Raw genomic sequence first — 23,638 nt, 5'->3', positions numbered from 1 at the left:
CAAAGGGACATGATGACGTCACGAAGAAGCATTATGACATCACGAAGGAGCTTCATGACGTCACAAAAGGACATTATGATGTCACAAAGGGGCATTATGACGTCACAAAGGAGCTTTATGACATCACAAAGGAGCTATATGATGTCACAAAGGGGCATTACGACATCACAAAGGAGCTTTATGACGTCATAAAGGAGCATTATGACATCACAAAGCGGCATTATGACATCAGAAAAGGACATTATGACGTCACAAAGGGGCATTATGACGTCACAAAGGGACATTATGATGTCACAATTGGGCATTATGACGTCACAAAGGGGTGTTAACATCACCCTGTGCCCAACTCCTCTCTACCTCCTATTGGCTCCCTCTCCCACCAATCCCCGCTCTCCCCTCCCCTTAGCCCCGCCCCCTGCCCCTGTTAGGCCCCGCCCTGCCCCTCACACCCCACTCCCTGCCGCCATCTTGCCCCGCTCCGCTCACCCACCTGCCCGGTGTCGCCCGGCCCGAACCGGGAACGGCTGAAGGGACGGGGAGGGCAGCAGAGATGGGGACGGGGTCTAGGGCGGCCATTCTGAGAGACAGCCCTTCTGAGGGCTGAGCTGCAGGGCAGTGGAGAAACCCACCCGTGACCAGGGTCACATCAAAGCTGCATGAGGCTGTGTTACTAAACACGGTGCCACACGGCCTGCAAAACCATGCGGGGGGGACAAAACATGGCACGTACCTGGCAGTGAGATCACCTCAAGCTATCTGCAGCAGTTCCTTGTCGCTTTGCTCGGATGAAATGAGAGCAAAAGCTGCACCGAGGCAGTGGGTGGAGGGCGAGGAGAGGAGAGAGAAAGAGCAGGTCAGTGAGCAGGGCTAAGACAGTCATGGAATAACACACACAGCACAACCGTCCCATCCACTTGCTGCAAGTCATGCTGAGTCTCAGGCTACGTGATGCCTGTCCGCCCAGCAACTTTACGATGCTTCCACAACTGAGCAAAGAAGAGCTGCACCAAGCCCTTGGATGATGGATTCCCTGCTCCTGCTGGCTTCAGCCTTCTGCATTCCAATTCCAATCTAAACCATTCCTGCGGTGGTAGTACTTGAATCCTCATTTGGGGCTGGACCTCAACAGGTCAACACATCAGAAATAACACAACGTGCATCTGGAAGACGTGTCTCAAAGCCCAGAAAATCCAACTCTCTGACCTTGGCACAATTCACCAACCAAGAGCCAGGCCTTGACAACTTGGCTGATCTGGGCATGTGGGAGGGGGGCAGACAGTGGACCACAAGTGTCCATTTCCACTGCAGCTCCCTGTAGAGAACAGCACCAATCAGCAGGCGTGAATCAATTCATTCACAAGCTGCACAATGACTCTGTTCTTTACGTGATAAAAAAACACACAGAGATTCCTGACCAAAAAGTTGGGAGTTAATAACGACCAAAGAGGTTCCTGTTCCTACGCCTCATCCTCTCACCCCAACTCCTGGGTGATGCCCACAGGCTTCAAGTCAGCTCTCAAATCCACTGAACTCCCGTCACGGAACTCCATCAAAAAGGATGTCACACATGTGACACTTACATACATGAGAATGTATGTATCAGAAACACTGATGCCAGCAGGAGCAGAGAGGCGATTGTCCCCCTGTACTCAGCACTGGTGATGCCACAACTCGAATTCTGTTTCCAGTTTGTGGCCCCTCACTGCAAAAAAGACACTGAGGCATTGGAACGTGTTCAAAGAAGGGCAACAAAGCTGGTGAGGGGTCTGGAGCACAATGGAGCCATATGAGAAGAGGCTGCGGGAGCTGGGAATGTCCAGCCTGGAGAAGAGGTGGCTCAGGGGAGACCTCATTGCTCTCTAAAACTTCCTGAAGGGAGGTTGCAGTGAGCTGGGGGTCGGCCTCTTCTCTCATGTCATTACTGATAGAACTAGAGGGAATGGTTTCAAGCTGCGGCAGGAGAGGTTCAGGCTGGACATTAGGAAATATTACTTCTCAGAAAGGGTGGCCAGGCACTGGAATGGACTGCCCAGGGAGGTGGTGGAGCCATCCCACCTGGGGGTGTTCAAGGAATGACTAGATGTTGTGTTGAAGGACGTGGTTTATTGGGAGCTATTGGTAATAAGAGAACGGTTGGACTGTTCTTTTAGGTCTTTCCCAACCCTGGTGTTTCTATGATTCTGTGATTCATACACTAAGAAGCAAGGAGAGGCTCTTTTGTTAAATCTTTCAATAGAGAGAAGAGTTGATATCTGCTTCTCCCAACAACAGAAACACGGAAACAACTTTCCAAGCCCACCTGCCATACAGTAGGCAGAAAACGCACATTGTAAAGGAGCACGCACATCCCCTCTGGCATAAGTCGAGCCCAAAACCCACCTTCAGATCTCTGTGCATTTCCCTTGTTTTACACCAATGCAGCCTCGCTGCAGCTCCGTGGGTGTCACACAAGGCCTGCATGTCCTCTTTCTCCGCAAACCCCACCCTCAGGCCTTGCTCTGTGAGGACTGACACCTGAGCAAAAACAAGCACTAAGAACGAGAGTAAAGCACACTGGATTCGCCCTGGCCTGGCCCAAGCCACAGTCCTACCAGACAGACCCTGGAATGAAAACTGCTCCACAAACCACAGATGGACACCAGCACACAAGAAGTTGATCGGATACAATCCCATGCAAGCACCAAGCCTCCTAAGGAAGCTCTTTGCCATCAGCTCCTTCATCGCCTTTCCTTCTCACCTCAATCTTAAAGTGGCTTCAACATCTGCCAGCACGTCTTACCACGCACCTGCTCATCACACAGTGCTTCAACAGCAACAAATTTGCTTCCGGGGCCCTCCTTCAACTCACTGTGCTAACACTCATGATTCAAATTACACAGAAATCCTAGCAGAAGTTCTCAGTGAGAACTGCACCTAACATTCCTCCTTCTACAAGCAACAGCCACAACAAGTGGTCATGAAAATGCTTTCATCAAAAAGAAGCAGAGACGGCACGGCAGGACAGATGTACTCTGTGTGCACGTCTGAAGCCTTTTGAGAACCTAGTCGTTCTTCCTGCAGGACCCCTGTCTTCTGTTAAAAGCTGAACGGTCCCCAGAGCACCTGTTTCCATCAGCTGCCACCATCCAAAGCAGCCAGCCTTCTTACAGTCACCTGGCCCAAACATCCCTTTTGCTCTACACTTGATTCACAGAATCACAGAATTGTAGGGCTTGGAAGTGATGGGAGCTCGGCATGCACACCATCCTTCCAACAGCACATCCCAGCAGCAAGGGATCACAGCGCTGGCACAGCTGAAACAAAAAGGGTGTGCGAGTTTCCTGTTAGCACTCAGTGTAAACAAATCTACCACTGAGCAACACCATGAGCCCCCACTCACCTCAGCACAGGTCAACCTGTAACCCCAGCCTTCCCCTATCCATGTGCACATGCACACCCGTGTGCCACCCTGCCTGCTTTGCACACCTCCATGCACACACCGCATCGTGTGCCCTCCTTTGTATTCACAGACGTGTGCAAACCACCCCTGGGAACACGTACGTGCCTACACCTTCCACAAACACCCCTTTGTGTGCACCTGTGTGCAACCCAACTCCTCAGCACACGCACACGTTTGTGCCACCCTGTCCACGCACTCACCACGTGCCCTCCAGCATCACTGCTGCCTCCTCTGGTACCAGACCCGCAGATGCTCCAGAGCTCATTAGCATGGACTTCCTTCCTCCCCTCAGCAGCTGCTCCTGCACTCACCTTCATTCCTACTCAGATACCGGCTGCTTCCAGCACCAGCTGACCTGCAAGACACAGAAAGGAAAGGTGGGAGTCATGCAAATCCCCAAGAAGCCCAAGGCTGCATCACCACCACGTATGGCAGCCTCAGGAAGTCAGCTGCAACTACAGACTTTGTCAGAATGGAAACAGGAATCGTCAGTTAATTGTGACCTCTGAACTCATTGCCACCATCAGAAACAGGCACTGAAATCGCTCACTTCACTGCAGCTGGTTACCTCCTGATTTTGGGAAAATGCAGACACGGAATTGAAGGACACCAGCAAAGTGACATCTACTTCATTGTAGGTGGTTAAGCTTGGAAGCAGGACTTGAGCAAGAAAAGCTTCTCAGCTCCTTGTAAGGCACTAAGTGATGGGATGATTTCCCATCCCTGCAGAAATCCTGACCTCTGCCACAGGTGGCTGAGTGACACAAAAGCTGTGTCCTTGGTTCCCAGCCTTACCTTCTCATGTCGTTCATCTTGCTCTGCAGCTCCTGCTCTGAATAGTCTTCTTATATTCCCACATGATGTACCCTGAAATACATCATTTAGTGAGTCTGAACAAAACATAAGACATTAATTGGAACTATGAAGAAATGTCTTTTGCACTTTACTTGGAGAATGTTCCATCCTATAACTTCTGCTCTCAATTGTAACACATGATTTTTTATAAAAAGAAAGATAACAAGTCAGCTCTTCAGTGTGCACATTGATGAAACTTGGTGAAATACAACTTTAAGAAAAGGTAATTTGAAAACTTCAATATTCTTATCAGAATCTCTGCTATTAGTTACCGTTCCAATGTTCTGATCTGATGATGTGTCTCTCAGAGCTGTTTTGTCACTCCCCCCCTCAAATGCACTTCAAGTGCTTTAGGAGCATCACTGGAATTTTGAATAAACTCGATATATCTTAGCAAAGCTGCTACAGCTGCACAACTGAAGTACTTTGGAAAAAAAAGAAATCTTTAATGAACGCTGAACAGTGTTATTTAATTATAATCCAGGTAATTAAATTAATTAAACCAAGGAAATCACCTTCCAGTCACTCAGCTCTCACCAGGGAAATCGCTTCCCTGCCAAGCAGATGCAACCAACACAAGCTGCTACATCACTCTAGGGCCCCACTGAGTCTTCCCAAGGGGTCTCCAAAGGCTTCCCTGTTGACTTCTGGGAACCTGGGAACACTCACATGGAAGCCAGTGCCCCCTAATGTGCCCCAGACGTTTCTCAGGGCCCCACAATTAGCTCTACAGACATCCAGACATGCCCCAGAGCAAGTATGTGTGCTGTAGGGAGCCCAAGAGACATTCCAGAGCACCCTAGTACTCCTCAGTGCGCTCAAGGGTTCTTCACCTATCTCTAAATATGCCCTATTGGACTTTGTTTTCTCTTCTGGAGCCTTCCTTACTTCTTAGCTTTGCTTTCTCATGCCATTTATCTCGCTCCACAGCTTTTGCTCAGAATATTCTTTCTTGCATTCCCACATTCCAACAGAATCACAGAATTGAAGGGGTTGGAAGGGACCTCTAGAGATCATTGAGTCCAACCCCCCTGCCAAAGCAGGTTCCCTACATCACGTTGCACAGGTAGGTGTCCAGGCGTGTCTTGAATATCTCCAGAGAAGGAGACTCCACCACCTCCCTGGGAAGCCTGTTCCAGTGCTCCGTCAGCCTCACTGTAAAGAGGTTCTTGCACACATTCGTGCGGAACTTCCTATGCAGAAGTTTCACCCCATTACCCCTAGTCCTGTCCCCACGCACTACTGAAAAGAGACCAGCCGTGCCACTATGGCCCCCACACCTCAGGTATTTATAAACCTGGATCAAATCCCCTCTCAGCACCGCCAACGACAACCCTCTGCACTCTGCCAGTCAGACAGTTCTTGACCCAATTCACTGTACACTCATCTATTCCATGCTTCCTCAGCTTTGTTATAAGGATGTCATGGGGGACAGTATCAAAAGCCTTTCTGAAATCAAGGTAGACTACATCTGCCACTCTCCCCCTATCCACCCAGCCAGTGACATCTTCATAAAAGGCCACCAGGTTGGTCAAGCACGACCTCCCCTTGGTGAACCCATGCTGAGTACTCCTGATAACCTGCTTTACTCCCAGTTCTCTGGAGATGGCATCCAGCACAAGCTGTTCCATCACATTCCCTGGGACAGAGGTGAGGCTGACTGGCCTATAGTTACCTGGGTCCTCCTTCTTGCCATTTTTTAAAGACTGGAGTGACACTGGTCATCCTCCAGTCTTCAGACACCTCCCCAGTTTCCAAGGCCTCTGAATGACTACAGAGAGCGGCTCAGCAATGACCTCCACCAGCTCTCTCAGCACCCGTGGATGCACCCCATCAGGTCCCATGGATTTATGGACCTTAATGTTTCCTAGGCACTCACGGACCACCTCTTCCCTGACTAAAGGGAAATCTCCCATTCCCCAGACTCTCTCATTAACCTCCAGGTTCTGGGATTCCTCAGGGAATGCCTTTTCACTAAAGACAGAAGCAAAGAAAGCATACAGTATTTCCGCCTTCTCAGCATCCTCTGTTACCAGGACCCCTTCCTCTGTTACCGACCCCTCCAACCCCCCCTTGTTTTTTGTTTATTAGCAAACTGCTAACATACTACAAAATAATAGCACTAATTACATAAATAACATCATCATGCCAGCATCCCGACCACCTGCTTTAGAGATTTATCCTTCATTTTGTGTAACACTTCAAACACTGCAAAGAAACAAAGCAAGTGCAGAAACAGGACGCCACTTCCCTCAGGATTTTACAGTCTCATTCATGTCTGACAGATGGAGGCCCTGACAACAAGAGCTGTGTCTGTCCATAACAAGGACTCACCTCTGCAGGTGCAGGGGCAGCTCTCAGAGAAGCCTTCTTCATTTCTGCTTTCTTCTCTTTTTGTCTTTTGTCTGGGAGCTGGTGTCAATCTGCCTGAGGGAAGGGAGGCCCCTTCAGAGGGATCTAGATAAGCTGGATCAACCTCACTGGGCTGAGGTGAATGGGATGAGGTTCAGTGAGGCCAAATGCCAGGTCCTGCACTTTGGCCACAATAACCCCATGCAGCGCTATAGGCCTGGGGCTGAGTGGCTGCAGGACTGTGCAGAGGAAATGGACCTGGGGCTGTTGGTCGATGCTCAGCTGAACATGAGCCAACAGTGTGCCCAGGTGGCCAAGAAGGCCAACGGCATCCTGGCCTGTATAAGAAATAGTGTGGCCAGCAGGAGCAGAGGTAATCATCCCATTGGACTCAACACTGGGGAGGCTGCACCTCAAATCTTATGTTCAGTTTTGGGCTCCTCGCTACAAGAAAGTCATTGAGGCACTGGAACTTGTATGTGGAAGTCTGTCCCTTGAGCAGCTCCCATTCATCATCAGCTCCCATTCTGAACCCCACTGTGCAAAACTTCTAACTTCTACTACAGATGGCTGCAGACACCAAAGCTCAGCCCACTATCCAGGTATCAGCCTTCTCCCTTCTGTTTTCCATCTTAGCCCATAGTTTTGCTCCCAAAAATGGAACTGCACTCCAACAGTCAAAACACAAACTAATACATCACTTTCACTGCTCCTTCCTGCACCCCCAAATTAATGGTTACCTGACATCCCCTACAGCACAGCACCTGCTCACAAGTATCATTCAAACTCTATTCTTTCATACTTCTTGAGAGAGGACGGTAAAAACTCACTTATGCATGGCGGTAAGGACAGTCTGTCCCCATCACATCCCTCTGTGTGCTGAAAGCTGCCATTGGATCTCTTGCAGCCTGCTGGCTGCTGCTCACAAACACAGGGAACTGCACCACACTGATTCTAAAGAGAGAAAGGAAGAAACTCTGGTGGGAATGAGCACCCAAGGTTTGCAGAGATGCTCCAGATTGTGACAGAGATGGAATCTCAGAGTGCTGGGACATGATTGATCACTAAGGAAAACACTTGGAAGCACATTCAATCTGCAGAAGCTGTAATTACTGGGCACAGTCAGCTTTCCTATGGCTCATCTGGAGTAGGAGGGTGCTCTCACACATCTGCTCAGGGGCTTCAGCTGAGACACTTGCACAATGCTGGGATCATTCTGATGGAAACTATGTCTTCAGATACCATGGTTAAATCCATCCAAAATGATCAAGCCGAGCCTTAGCTCTTGAGCAGCACTTCTTCCCCACCCTTCACTACTCCAAGCAGCTCCAACAAACTTCTCAGAAGAAATCCAGGCCAGCACAGACCTGGCAGACCAGAACCAAGTGCAGCCTGTGGGACGGCAGTGCCCACTCCTTGCTTCCACCCTGCTCCAGCAGGTTAAGGAGTCTGAGCATCACTGGCCTTTGACAGCTCAAGACTTTCAGCACCTCATGCCAACATTTCTCACTAACATACACCTCAGGCATTGAATTCTCTTCTCACTACCTCCTCCCAGTCCTCCCCTAGGAACAGAAACCATTCAGATTCTACAGCAAACTACAGCATCTGCACTGCAAGAGCACACTGAACCACCTGCAACAATGAAACATGGTTTTGGAGAGTGGGTTTGAAAACACACCTTTAGACAGCTGTCTCCCTGTAGCCAAAAGGAAACCAAGCAGCAAAAGAAGAGTCCAGCCTGAAACATGCCCATGCTACTAGCCCAGGTTTTTCACAGTGAATGTAAAATCCATCCTGTTCTTGAGGTAACAAATGACCAGTGGGTCTCCCCTTGCTCCACCCCTTCTCCTTCAAAGCCAGAAAAAGAAAGAAAAAACAAGCAGAAGAAACCCAGACGTACCTTTCCACACACAGAGCAGAAAGTGGAACAGCAGTTGGTCTCCTTCCTGAGACATGGTGGGGAGCATCCCAGAGGAAGCCCAGGTTCTTTGCTTCTCTCCACAGGGACTTCAAGCACTCTTGGCAAGAGCTGCTTTGGTTCTTTCTTCAACTGCTTCCATCACCAGAATCTCCTTTGGAAAAGGAACACTAAAGAAAGAATCAGCAAATGAGAAAGAATGAGCAATAACCACTTTCCCAGCTTTCTTCTGACATGCAATTAAGACTCACGACTTGGGCAAGGTCTTAAAATCAGCTGGTTACAAGAACTGTCCCAAAATATATCCAGCTTCTGTACAGCTGCCGTTATTTCTGTCAGTGAGTGTAATCACAGAATCATAGAATGGCCCGGGCTGGAAGGGACCTCAAGGATCATGAAGATCAATCGCCTCCCTGTCCCTGCTGGCCATCCCCTCTTCTGATGGAGCCCAGGGGACCATTTGCTCTCTGAGCTGCAAGAGCATGCTGATGGCTCACGTTCTGTTTTTCATCCACCAGGACCCCCAGGTCCTTCTCTGCGGGGCTTCTCTTAAGGACTGCTCCTCCCAGGCTGTAGAAATGCCTGGGATTCCTCCAGCCCAAGTGCAAAACCTTGCACTTTGCTGTGTTGAACCTCATTAGATTCACCTAGGCCAACCTCTCGGTTGAGCTCCCTCTGAATGGCATCCCTTCCTTCCACTGCATCAGCCCCACCACTCAGCAAACAGCAGAGGGTGCACTCCATTGCATCATTGGTGTCACTGATAACCATGTTAAAAAGCACTGGTCCCAAGACAGACTCCTGGATGACACCACTTGTTATTGGCCTCCACCTGGACACAGAACCATGAATCACCACCCTCTGTCTGTGGCCTTTCAACCAATCCCTTATCCACCAGGTGGTCCACCTGTCAAATCCACATCCCTCCAGTTTAGAGATAAGGATGTGGTGGAGGGCCATGTAAAAGATCTTGCTCAAGTCCAGGTCAATGACATCAGTTTCCTTCCTTTTGTCCACAAATGCCGTCACTCCATCATAGAAGAGCACCAGATTGGTTAGGCATGGCCTTCCCCTGTTAAAGCCACGCTGACTGTCTTGGATCACATGCTCATTCCTTATGTGATCAAGCATGTCTTTGAGGCGGATCTGTTCTTCACCATCTTCATCACAGTTCTACATTTGAATCAAATAATTGGTGTTGCTGTCACCAAGAAAACCTCTTTGTCTTCTACTCCTGCTGCACATCTGTGCTTTCACCAGAAGCAAAGGGAGAGGCCACCTCCTAGATCCAAATTTTAAGAAACCAACACCCAATAGGTGTCATCTGAAGTAAAATAGCAGAGAAATTAAGATGACTCTTTTGCATCCAGCTTGGATCACTCCCTCACTCAGGCACACCACCATCAGATGAAGGAGATGCTGCCTTCAGCTTAGAGACTGTATGGGAAATCACAGTTTGAAACTCTGATTAATCAGCTGAGGCAAGTGTTGGGTCAGCTGCGGGAGCACAGGTGAGAGTAATCTAGCTGTGCTCCCAGAAGGGGTGGACGTCGACTGCACCTCTTCTGAGACCTCACCTCATTTAAAGGCTGACCACCACTAAGGCAGAATCTCTTGGAGACTGCTCCCCAGTTGAGACTGCCTCAGCTTTCTGGTCAAGGCACCAACATTGGTCAGTTTTCCTTTGCTAATAATCTTTGACTATTTACCACCATCTTGGTTAACATCTTTTTACTAGCCACCCTTACAGAGACCATAAGGGCTTGGGCTTCCAAACTCTCAGCAAGCATTTGGATCAGACAGCTTCCTTCTGGGGAGCCCCCCTGCATCACTGCTGCCTCCTTGTGTTCCGTACCCGCAGATGCTACAGAGCTCATTAGCATGGACTTCCTTCCTCCCCTCAGCAGCTGCTCCTGCACTCACCTTCATTCCTACTCAGATACCGGCCGCTTCCAGCACTAGCTGACCTGCAAGACACAGAAAGGAAAGGTGGGAGTCATGCAAACGCAGAAGCCCAAGGCTGCGTCACCACCACGTATGGCAGCCTCAGGAAGTCAGCTGCAACTACATCCTTTGTCAGAATGGAAACAGGCACCGTCAATTAAGTGTGACCTCTGAACTCATTGCCACCATCAGAAATAGGCACTGAAATCGCTCACTTCACTGCAGCTGGTTACCTCCTGATTTTGGGTAAATGCGGACACTGTCTTGAGGGCTACCAGAAAAACGACATCAACTTCATTGTAGGTGGTTAAGCTTGGAAGCTGGACTTGAGCAAGAAAAGTTTCTCAGCTCAGAATCACAGAATTATCAAGGTTGGAGAAGACCTACAAAATCATCTGGTCCAACCATTACCAATACTTCCCGGATAAATCATACCTCTCAACACAACATCCAAACGTTTCTTGAGCACTCCCATGTTCGGTGACTCCACCACCTCCCTGGGCAGTGCTATCCAATGCCTGAATACCCTTTAGGGGAAGTAATATTTCCTAATGTCCAGCCCGAATCTTTCCTGGCACAGCTTAAAACCATTCCCTCTTGATCTATAACTGATCACACGAGAGAAGAGGCCAAACCCCAGCTCACTACAACCTCCCTTCAGGACGTTATAGAGAGTTATAAGGTCTCCCCTGAGCCTGCTCTTTTCCAAGCTGAACAATCCTAGTTCCCTCAGCAGCTCCTCGTAAGGTTTGTGCTCCAGACCCCTCACTACCTTCGTAGCTGAAGACGTTCCAGAACCGCAAGGTTTTCTTGCAGGGAGGGGCCCAAAACTGAATAGGTCAAACATCCTTCTCTCCATCATTGCTGTCACGTGGAAGGCTGTCCTTGGAACTGCAGTGACTCATGCATCCTAACTGCACTCCATTGATGGAAGCACAACGTGCATCATTGCAACTTGCTGGTGGGTTCCTGTATTGGCAAGGGATCGATTCACCTGGAAAGAGTAGATACACAGCATTTAGCGTCAAACTTTCACTGTCCAAGGAGGCAAAGGCTTGGTGCTGCCTGTCAAGCAGGTTTCAAGCAGCTTGTGAGACTCATCTGGGAAAGACAGGAGTCAACCAAAGATGTCAGGCACAGGCTTGAATGCCAGAAGGAGGTACAAGCCCACTGAAAGCATGAATTCTACCTGTGTTGCTGACAAGCAGTGTTTTGAAAGCTGGATTTGCACCCTTACCTGCCAGGACCAAGACTTCTACTTCAGAGGGCTCCCTGGCACTGCTCTGCAGTTGGTGTTTGGCCACAGGGGATGGTTTGCCCAGGCAGAAGCAGGAACGCCAACTGCCAGCTGCTGACTCTGCCCTCTCACTGGGAGAACTCAGTCTGGAGAGAAAACAGAGCATGCTGTCAGTCGTGGTGCAGGGTGAGGGAAGAGCTGCACCGAGCCCTTGCCAATAGTTGCCTGTTCCCGCCACTGCCTGCTTTCTGCTGAAACACAGCCTAGAAACACCCTCTGTTTCAAACAGCAGAGGATGCTTCCATTCCTACAGCTCAGCCCTCAAGTCCTGCTGGCTACATTCCTCTCAATGATTTCAAGCAAGATTCGGAGCATGTGAGCAAAGGCTCCACAGCCGGACAGGAAAGGAGCTGGCAGGCGTAACTGCTTTCTGAGGAACCGTACAGTTATAAGGGAAGCTCAAAAGCATCCCTGACTCTTACGTTAACACCTCCTCGGCCTCAGCTCACTGCCACCTTTAATTTCTAGTGCCAGCAAGTCTGACCAACAGCTCTGCTTACAGGAGAAGCACAATTGGTTTCAGGCACATGGCCCTGAAATCTGGAAAACCCCAAGATTTCCATGTACAGCCAGCACAGAACAGGATAGACGCCAGCATGGCTTTCTGCATCTTGTGACTGCCTGCCCAACCAGGAAGGAAAGGCACCTTGTGTGGCTCCACTGAGGCCATAGGGCAACTGTGTGTTAGTTGAATCCTCAAAGATATAATGGACAAAAAATAAACCAATAAAAATCATCCGAACAATGATGGTAGGGGCTGGAAAGGGAATTCCTCTTTCTTTATCTTTCAGATGGAAAATCAATGATTGCGTTGAAGTTCCTCAGTACAGCTGCAGGCCCTTCCTCCACTTGTATCTTGCTGCTCCGTGTTGCAACAGGAGAGCTGCTCTGGCCTCTCCTTTCAGCCTGTGCCGCCTGCACGGCGAGCAGCTTTGTGGATGGAGAGACCCACACAGACTTGGGCCCAGGCAGAGAACTGTGCCCTGCAAGGGAAAACCACAGCTAAGACAGAAAAGGAAGCAGCAGCACAGCCATCCCCATTCTGCATATCTCTCAGAATTGCTCATCCGAGCCACTGGAAGAAGAGGAGCTCAAAATAACTGTGTGCTCAGAGGTATGCTCGTGGCAAAGGACACAGCCACAATTAAGAGCAGCTCACTGTATCTTAAGAGGCAAACAAAAAGCCTAGAAAAACTAGGGGCCAGAGATCTCAGAAAGCATCACTGCCACACTTCAATCAAGTTTCACCTGCTTGCAAAACATCTTAAGAGCAGTGATGGTTTTCTCTATGTAAGGCTTGGACACTCTCAGGACCCATCAACAGGGCACCATATTCTAACCTAAGCCCAGAAGCCTGCTGTCTCCTCAACAGTAACAGAATTTTCAAAGGTCTTGGAGAAGCCCTGGATTGGATGAAGCTGTCAGATTTAGATCAAGCTAATGGAGGAAGATGCTCACCTACTCCCTCTCCCATGGCTGGTGTAGATTTGGAGCAGAAAAGGACGTCTGTGTAAATAGTACTGTTGAAATATCAACTGGTAGAGCAGTGTTGCACATTGTACAAATCACAGTTGGACATCCATGGACAGCTGATGATAAAAGTAATTGTAGGGGAAGAGCTGGATGAAATATTGTTAAAAACAAATAATCATTTTAGCTGCACGTTTGTAAGTATTTCTTTTCATCCTTCTCAAAACAGTTTCATGGCAGAATAAAGAGGACACGTTCACACAGACATTTCCACAGCCAGACTAGGGAATAATCAAAGAATATCAACCAAAACGTGTTTCCTACCAGTTACATGAATCTTGAAGGTGAGTTTCTAGCCAGCAGCCTCGCAGCTGTACTCCCCTTTGTTGCAGTAATTCATTCCTGGATGTAAATCACATGTAGAAAAGTGTTGCTATGATACTAGATGACCAAGAAAGTCCTATAGCCAAAATGTTTTGCACCAGAGAGGCTGTCAGTTGATCCTCCAAATGCAAGACACACCAAATGAAGCGTTCCTTTATCTCTGGGATTCCAAGCATTTTCTCACCTCTGACTTTCACTTGGAATGTTGCTTTGTCATCTTTTGTTTCACAGCTGTAGCTCCCTTGGTCTTTCAGGGTCACATTTTTGACCATGAGGTTGCGGTGCGTCCCCTGGGAGATGATGGTTGTCCTCTGGTCCTGCTTCACCTCTGTTTCATCTTTCTTCCATACGACAGCTCCGCTTGCAGCTGACACCTCACACACCAGCTCCAGGTCTTCAGAAGGACTGACTGATATTTCTGAAGTGGTTTTGGGCTTGCTGACAACATTAATGGCTTCATCTGAAGAAAAAAAGAGAAAGTGGTTTACATCCTGACTCAGGCTTATTCAGCACAGCATGAAGATACAGTTAGAACTGATTGTAATGTCTCTGCTCATTACATTTGGGTGATTGAGTTTCACCTCTGGAGGTACTCACATACAAACGTGTGCTTGATTCTCCTGTGTAAGGAAAGAGTAAGTTCTATGCAGACAGTTCTTATTTCTTTTAATCAATTCTGTATTCTGCACACGTTCTTCTGAAGCTAAAATGAAGGCAGATAAGTAACGTGTTTGCAATGCATGAACAAACCTATTCAACACTTTGTCTCTAAGCTAACAAGCAGAGTTTGATGAGCACATCAGTATTTCATGCCCTTCATTCCATCCAGACAGAACCTGCCTGAGGAGCAAGCTGATGGCTGTCAGCTACAGGCAGACCTAGCTTAGCATTGCATTTCTTAGAGCAACAACTGTTGCTTTCAGTCACTGGATATACCAAGGCCAATTGCTATGCCAGGCACATTTATGGCATCAGTGAACAAATAATGAGTTAAAAATTGTAATAGACAGGAGTCATCTATTCTTGTAAAACTAGGTGACCAAAGAAGAACAGTCCCTCTAGAGTCAAGCTGTTTAGAACTAATAGCATCAATCAATGTCACGTAGATAGATTACTTCCCTGCCCTAAGACCATCTTGTGACCATTTGGTGCTCCTAATTAAGCCCTCTTGATGGCTTTTTTGTCTGAGCCATGTGACATTTTGTGATAGGAGTTACTGCTAGTGTTCCCTTCACCCTACACCAAAGTAGGAGGTATCCATTCTCAGGGAATCATGCAGGCTTCCTCTGGATTTGATGCTCAGAGACAGCCCCAGAACATTTTAAATCTTAGCTTAGCTCTCATCCAATAATGTTCATCAAACAGTGCAACTTGTCCTTTGGGGATGCCTTTGTTCTGCATCAACCAGTTCCAACGGAGTCTTTTTGGCATGTTTTAGATCAGTTTTTTAACAGATAAAGAAAGGGGCTTTGAATTACAAAGTGAAATTGCAGAATGCATGATTCTCAACCAAACAGAACGGGAGGTGGGATGCAGGGTGAATACCTGAGCCAACACCACCTGCAAGCAATCCTTCAATATCTTAGGAATCTCTAGCCATCCCAAATCCAGTGTTGGGCTTGATCTATCATCTCTGCTGAGTTTTTAGCTAGCTGATGGTGAGCATCTTGGTGGAGATGGGTGAGCAGTCGGACTAGAGGGTATTAATCAACCTTAAGGATCCTGTGATCAGAGGAATGTGAATGTGCTGTTAAAGGTCACAAGAGCTGCACTGCAGCATGAGCATACACAGCGAAAGGTTTTCAGTAGAGCTTCGGTTCATAAATGAGGACTGGGTTATGGAAAATAGGCTCAAGAAATAAACCAGAAAACAGATCTTAACGCCAGGTTCTGTGAATGCAGCCAGCTGAATTTCACAGATATTGAATTTCAATGACAATTTCTTGTGTTATTTTACCCTCCAGCTCCACCCTGAACAGGAACAGGTCAGTGACAAGCATTACTCCTCCAGGCTTGACCTGACAGTGCTTTACTTGTACTATGAGCTAATGCCAGGAAGAGCAGGAAAAGAGTTTCATCCACGTGCCTTCTCCTTCCTTAGTAAAACCAGTGTGAAACTGCAGCCACGTCAGGCTGAAGGAGACGTCTCAGATGTCCTGCCTGGATGCAGGAGCTCACGTGTCAGAGGATGTCTGGCACGTCAAGTCTCATGGCAGTGCAGTGCATGACAAACTGCAACAACACTTTCCTGTGGGCTCCTTTGGGCACGAGGCCCAGCGGGTGACACACCTCTGGCTGCAGCTCTTCAGAGCCTCCCAGCAGCCACGTGATGCCCATGGGAGAGACACAGCTGACCCGCACAGCAGATGATTTACCAGCTCGCTCTGATTTACAGCAAGAGAAGATACAAGTGGTGATGCTGAATGGTGAAATACTGCGAGTGTGTGGCATAGGTATAAGATTTGTGAGCCTGAGGATGTTCAAAGTCAGGATGGACAGGGCTCAGAGCACCTGATGGAGTTGCGGTGCCCCTGTTCATTGCAAGGGAGTCCAACTAGCTGACCCTTAAGGGTCTCTTCCCTATCTATGAGATACAAAGGCTGATTCTGCAGTAACCAAGCTACCAACAGCAGCTGTTTGTCATACAGCTTGCCAACACAGATTTTAAAATAACAGCATTGATTACTCATTTGATAGTCACATTACAGTGCAAAGCACATGGAAACGTCCATCAGCTAATTCATTTAATTCTTTGGGCAGACCTGCCAGTATGAAATATTATGCTAACATGACAGAGAGAAGAAAAGCAAAATTAAGACTAGCTGACAAGCCGTGGCAGGAAGTTCTGCTCTCCATCAATTTAGTCCCATTATTCAATTCTGTTTGGAGATGTCTCCATGACTCTCTGGAGTTTGTTCTTTGAGAAGAGGCAATTAAGTAAGCTCTCCAATGCCAAAGTGCATACACTACTCTAGGCCTTTCTTGTTTCTCCATGGATCAACAAGGGTGACAAGCCAGCAGAAGATGATGAAGAGCCTCATCATGCAAACTCATGCATTTTATCCCCCTCACAGATGCACTGACAACTTATAGCATCATCCATTGAGACGTTGTGAATTTTCAGGGTGTGTTTCTTCCCCACAATGTGCAGTTCATATTTTTCACTGGCCTTGAGCTCCTTCCCATCCTTCATCCACTCCACAGTAGCGCCTGTGTCTGAAAGCTCAGCCTGCAGTTTGGCTTCCTCACGCAGCCGAGCGGAGATCTTTTCTACATCTTTGCTCTTATTGGTAAATCTCACTGCAGCACCTGTCAGGAGCAAAGGCCTCGTTATTTCAATTGATATCAGGCTAACGTGGTCAATGTTTGCTGCAACATCTCTGAAAAAGTATCACCTTCTGTTCCTGCACTCATCATTGTGTCACTGCTGAGCAATTCAAGATATTTCATTTGGTCTTCTTGCCGGATTTACTAAGTAAAAATCAACCAAACATCTCCTTCTACTGATTAATAATGCTCTAAACATGCTTCTGCAGAGGTTTCCACCCAATGACAAACAGGTCCTCCCATCATGAATGTTTATTTGTTCTATTTTGTCATGCAAAGCTGATTGATAGAGATATTATTGGAATGATTGCTCCCCTACTTCTAAACTATTCCAGTGCAATCAGAAAGGCTGTCTGAACCTGGAGCTGAAAGTACTGCTCTATGGTGATGCAGTGGTAAACCTGGTGACTGAATGCACTGGCCAGTAGCTGTGAACTGCAGACATTCATCAGCTGGCATGAAGCAATCTGGTTCAGATACCAAGCAGCTGGGTAGACTGCCTTACCCTACACTCAGTGCTATCATGTTTAGGTCATTACCAGGACTCACATCAGTCCATGGGATGCAATTTCAGGTATTTGGTACAGGCAGTGAATGCCTGCAGCCCCAGTTCTAATCATCAGATCACAGCAACTATGCCTTGACTGTAAGAGGAAAGGAGAAGGATCAAAGCAAATACCTCTCACTCTCATCTTGGTGCTGACATCAACATTTTCGGCAACAAATTTCACTTCTGCTCCACCATCATACTTGGTGATGTTCTTTATGATTAGGCTGTGAGTAGTTTGGGTTCTCTTGATGATGCAGGTCTCGCTTTCCTGTAAGACTTTACCACTGAGGTACCAAGTGCTGCAACACATTGTTGTAAGATCAGTAGTAAACATGGCATCCCCTCCAGGTACAGCTTCACCAGCTGTTAGGGGGGATTTCACAGCCAGGACTGGTTCTGAGGAAGAACAACATGGATGTCTTAATGCTCTTTAGATGCAAGTCTGGTATCTCATTTAGAGATGGAAGATTAAATCATAGGTACATTTCTACTTCTCCCTTTGCATGAGTGCTGGAAGAAGCACTTCTATGCTTAAGATCTGTTACAGAAAGTTCTGCCTCTTGCACATGTGTGATATCAAAAGATAAGGATATTCATGTCTCTGTCACAGAAACAGAACTTGTATCACTTTAGTGGTAGCTGGAGGTTGACAGGAGAACTAGTAATAAAGGAAAGCCTTTGGTGTGTTAATGCACTACTATCCTTAAAGTCAAAGGAAACATCTTTAGGGAACCAACACAGCTGCTCAGCTCACACTGACCCATTTCCATTGGGGTTTTTGTGCTTACCAAGGTGCACGCTCCCTGGGAATTCCAGAGACGGGCTCTGTCCATGCGCATTGACTGCAGACACTCGGAACTGATCATCAGCCTCTTCAGACAGATTGCTCACCGCGAACTCTGGGACGGGGACATGAGACTCGTGGCACCTCACCCACGTGAAGCCAGTTAGTTTATTGGGTTCCACAATGTAGCCATCGATTGGAATGGGGCGTTGCATCTTCGGAGGGGACCATGCCAGCGTCACTGAGGTTTCTGTTTTATTTTTCACCACGGGGTCAGCTGGGGGCTGGGTGGGAGGTTTTCTGGGAGCTGAACAGAAAGAAATACAGAAATATTAGCATAAGGTCGTGTAGGCTGGAAAAGACCTTCAAGATCAGCAGACTCAACTTTCAGCATGACCTACTGAGTCCCACCATTAACTACTGTGCTACCTGAGGACATACATGACAAGCTTATTCCTGCAGGTATTTGCATAGTGAATATATTCACCCTCTGGTTGCTTTGGAACATTTTAGAGGTTAAAATCCCATCAGACTTTTTCACCGTGTGCAGCCACTGATACAGGCAGGAGGCTGGGAATTACCTGATGGGCTCTAGTTACAGACTACTGACACAGTAAAGGATTGATTTCATTTCATTTTGGCCATTAAAAAGTTTGGAGTCTGGTTTAAGTCATCCATCTAGACTCCAATTATAATCATATGGAGAACAGCGCATTTAGGAGAACTCATCTCATCTTAATAAACCTGAATGAAATCACAGAATCATAGGATCACGGGAGGGCTTGGGTTGGAAGAAACCTTCAAGATCATCCAGTTCTAAACACCCTGCCATGGGCTGGCTGCCCACTAACCAGCTCAGGCTGCCCATCACCCATCCAACCTCGCCTTCAACACCAAGGACAGGCACCCACAGCTTCTCTGGGCAGCCTGAAATGGAAGCAATGAGCCACATGTTGAAGATACTCAAACATTCATGACTGTAGAGAGAGCCAAATACTCCATACATATTGCCTGCCTGGTCAATGGTATTAAAATGCCAACAACAGACTCATCCAGCTCATTGAAAATGGTGTGAACAAGGCGTACAGGATTCTTCCAGCAGCGAGTTAGATCTGCAAAGTGTAAAAATAGGAAATCTCAATGCAATGCAATTTTCCCTCATAACATAAATAGACACATAACTGTTTTGGGGTGCACTGTTACCAGCCTGTCAGTTGCTGTTGGTCAGTGCTAGATGCCAAAGGTCCCACTAACATAGCATGAAGCCGAAAGCAAGACGCTGGAATCAGATCTCCTGACCTTACCATCAGAAATCGAGATGTCATATTTTGCTCAGAGGTGCCTGCTTGTAGGAGGGACAGCTTCCGAGCTTTTTCTGCTCCAGGAACCAGCTCCAGCTTCAGGATTTAAACAGCAGTCAGAAATTAAACTGAGCTTTGTCACCTCCATCAAATAGAAGGAGTGGTTGGGTTGTACAGCTTTCCAAATCACTTAGAAACTGTCACAACAATCAGATGCCTACCTTTTCTTTTTGAACTTGTTAATACATAGAGCTTAATAGCATCAGAATGCCCCAAGCACTTCAGATAACACGACAGCTGTAAACCCTTCTTTAAGGATTCCTTTGTTTAACCACTGAGTAACTGTAATTCAGTGGTGCTGGTGGGAGAAGGGAAGTCCTAATCTTCCCAGATGGTGAATAGAGCTGATGTTCACATGCAGACTGGTGCTGCAGCACAGCCAGAAACCACTCATTTGGGAAACACAGCACCAAGAAAATAATGGGAATAGCTTCATAAAATCAGGCAGCTTCACCCAAATTTCATGTCAGGTCCATTATTCTTCCTATTTTCAGGAAGAAAGGTTTTCCCTTTTTCTTGTAGTTTTATTTTCTTTTCCTTTCATGCAAGCAGCTTTGTAGCTTAAAAAATTGTTTTCTAATCACCTCCTGGTGTGGACAAATCACACAGGTTTGACTCCATGTTTTACATAGTTAGCATTTTATATTTGTTCCAGTATGGAACTGTAGAGCCATAGAATGGCCTGGGTTGAAAAGGATCTCAAAGATCATCCAGTTCCAACCCCCTGCTATGTGCAGGGTCGCCAACCACCAGACCAGGCTGCCCAGAGCCACAATCCAGCCTTTCCTCATAGGAGAGCTGCTCCAACCCTCTGATCATCACAGTGGCCCCTCCTCTGGACCCACCCCAACAGCACCACAACCTTATTGTCCACAGAAAGCATATAACCCTCATTCAATTGCCCTTCCACTCAGCTTAGAGCACTGCTAAAACCAGCATCTTCACCTTAGCTCATCACACTGCTGCAGTTCCTTTTACAAGGATTTCACTGGCAAAAATTAAATCAAAGCCATCACAAGGGATTTAGCACAGTTACGTGTTACTGGCTACGAGAGCTGTCAGCACAGTCACCTGTCAGGCTTTGCTGCTGTTCTCTTTATGTAGAGGCACAACAAGGTTCAGACACCTCACAGTGCAATTCTCACTTGGACTGTAAAGAAAAAGGAGGCTTGAAAAGCAGCATGTGGAAAACAAAGAAACAAGAATTAGAACAACAGCGGGGCCATGGCACTTGTAGGAATTGTTCTGCCTTTAACAGCAGAGCTTTTCAAGAAGTATGAGGGCATTGCAAACCAGACCAGTTTGGACAGATTAACAACTGCAAGTAGTGGGTTCCAAAATTCCAGACATGAAATCAAAGATAGAAAAACTCTTCACATTTTCATCTCTCAATTTTTCGTACATTGTGCATTACAGTGCAAACAAGTCTTCACATACAACTTGGAAGCTAAAGACAAGTCTGACAAAAAAGACTGCACAAAAATGATGGATAATTAACAGATCAAATTGCTCTTTCAAAAACAGAGTTTATGTCTTCTGGTCATAACACTTCAGAAGCCTCAGAGGCTTCTTCTCCTTTGTATATTTTCATTAATCTTAGATTTTGTTTTCATTCAATGTGACCTCACTAAACAAATATTGTATAAGACCATGAGTATCACATAAATGTGCAGATCTCAAGCTGCTCACTTATCTAGTACCCTTGGCATGATGCTTTATTTTCCTCAGCTGATCATCTAGATTGTGCCTGTTGATTGTGCAACAACAGCCTGTTGGTCTCGATTACCTGTGAGAGGCTCTAACTTTGGCCAGGAAAAATCATTTGAGGACAAGTAATTCTCTTGGAATCAGTAAGGCAGTCTTCCCATTCTTTCTTACCAGCACCCATCTTACATGTTAATAAAGGATTCTGGAAATCAGTTTGAAGATCAAGAAACAATTCAGTTCAAGCATATGCAATCACAGGATTTGTACGTCACCTGCAAAAGTCATTTTATTCTATCCACAATCTCATCCTACATGCAGTTCCTTAGAGGGTTCTTTAGGCACACCAATCCCATGCTCCTATTACAGACCCTTGCATAAGACAGGTGATATACCTACAAGATTATCTACAGCTTAGACTATGAAAACAGGGAGTCTAGCGAGAGAAAATTATCTACCTGTGCTTCTGAGCAATCTGTTAACCACTCTCATACAGTTCAGGCCAATCCAAACAAGATGCAATGACATGTCAGCCACAGAAACAGCTTGATTTTAAGGAGTTTGTTTGGACAAGCCCCTGTTGCATACGGTGGTCAAACATGCATTACTTGGGGGCACACTGTATTTGATTTAACAGATACTCTTACCTTTGGCTTTGCACAGAGTCCAAAGTCTATCAGCTTCAAATTGTCAATCAGCAGATTTTCCCGGTGGATGAGAAAGCAGTCAGGAATGATTTCCACCCAAATGCCCAAGGAAACATCTTTTCTCTTCTCTTATTTCCTGCTGTGGACAGTGGTTCCCAGTCTACTCAAAGCTCGCTCGCTCTCGCTGTCTCAGAGATCTTCACTGACTGCTGGCAAGTTCCCATCTTCCAATATCCCAGGTGGGAAATACTAGCTTGTATCTGTTGGAAAGGACCTGGGGACTAGGAGGACAAGTGGTGAGAGACCACAGGCTGAATGCAAGCCAGCAGTGTGCTCTGACAGAAAAGAAGTACAACAAGATCATCAGCTGCATTAAAAAGCAGCACAACCAGACCAGGACAAGTCATTCCTGCTTCAACACTCACTGGACCACATCTACAATACTGTATCTGGTTTTTGGCCAGGAAGGATAACAACCTGAAACAAACTCTGAAGCAAGTTCTATGGATGACCTCCAGCCTGTGCAGGGGGCTGAAGCTCCCACTCAGAGAAGAGAAGCTGGGGAGAATGATCTTTGTGACAGAAAATCCATTGGATGGGGCCAGAGGAATGCATCTCACCCCACACCCTCTGTATAGCCACCATTTGTTTAAAGGATCACTCTTCCTTGAGGCACAAAACTAGAGCAGGTTACACAACAGACTGACACCACAAGGGCTTCTCTCTAGATACAAACTGCAGCAAAGAGCATCACAAAAATGTGAAACCAACACTCAAATCAGATCTGTGTCTCTGCTCCGCTCATTAGGAGCATCATGTTTTACTCCCCTTTCAGAGGAAGATACTTCTTCAAGGATAACAAAATCCAGCTCAGCTACAGAACACAGTACCACATAGCAATAAATATCTAACATTTCCTGTAGGGAAAGAATCCTAAGCACAAGTTATTGTCTGAGTTTCAGCTGGGACTGAATTATCTTCTTCAGTGTCTGATATAATACTACGTTTTCATTCTAGAGAAACAATGGAGATAGCGCAGTGATGCTTACAGTTGCTGCCAGGCAGCGTTGTACAGAGCCACAGTCAATCTCAGCTGAGAGCCCAAGGAAGTGAGAAGGAACAGAACTAGGACAGCTGACTTAAACTGGCCAAAGGATATTCCATACTATATGACATATTGTGGAAGGAGTTTTGAAGGGGGTATAACTTCATGTAAATCTCTTCCACTACTAGGAGGCTAACTGGACACTGATTGGTAGGTGGTGAGCAATTGCTTTTGCATTCATCATAACTATTATTCTTTACTCTATCTCAGTACATAATTCTATCTCAACCCATGAGTTCTACTTTGTGTTACTTCTCCCCCCTTCAGTTCTCTCCTGCAGTCCACTGGAATGGAGTGGAGTACTGTAACTCTCTCTGCCAACAGAAAAATAAAAACACATTCATTATTATTTATGGAAGACTGACTGCAGTTCAGGCTCACTGGTTTGAGGTCTCTGGGCATAACCCTGACTGTGAACAGAAGCAATTGCTGAAACAGTCTGTCAAAAAAAGACTGGAGCTTCCTCTTCCAAAAGGCGGTCCTTAGAAACAATGCAAT

At 46.8% G+C, this 23,638-nt stretch overlaps 1 long non-coding RNA gene across 4 annotated transcripts; it reads right to left on the bottom strand.

The window, feature by feature from the left end:
• Positions 1–466: 466 nt before the first annotated feature.
• Positions 467–14,164, bottom strand: LOC146755516 (uncharacterized). 4 transcript variants are annotated; one of them, XR_014938013.1, is made up of 10 exons: positions 13,267–14,164; positions 12,455–12,791; positions 11,701–11,894; positions 11,284–11,505; positions 10,491–10,534; positions 8,550–8,737; positions 7,477–7,600; positions 4,235–4,306; positions 3,640–3,794; positions 467–803 (listed from the first exon to the last, which is right to left on the bottom strand). It is a non-coding gene; the product is annotated as an uncharacterized LOC146755516 (long non-coding RNA). The 4 variants fall into 4 exon arrangements; XR_014938012.1 differs by having other exon boundaries at positions 467–3,794; XR_014938014.1 differs by lacking the exon at positions 12,455–12,791 and having other exon boundaries at positions 467–3,794; positions 13,267–14,162.
• Positions 14,165–23,638: the final 9,474 nt, after the last annotated feature.

Source organism: Coturnix japonica, chromosome 32, assembly GCF_054131305.1.
Source record: "Coturnix japonica strain WE chromosome 32, WE-NBRP24, whole genome shotgun sequence".
In the NCBI taxonomy this organism is placed as follows: domain Eukaryota; kingdom Metazoa; phylum Chordata; class Aves; order Galliformes; family Phasianidae; genus Coturnix; species Coturnix japonica.
Note: the sequence above shows the minus strand (reverse complement) of the source record. Positions and strands in the feature narration are given on the sequence as shown.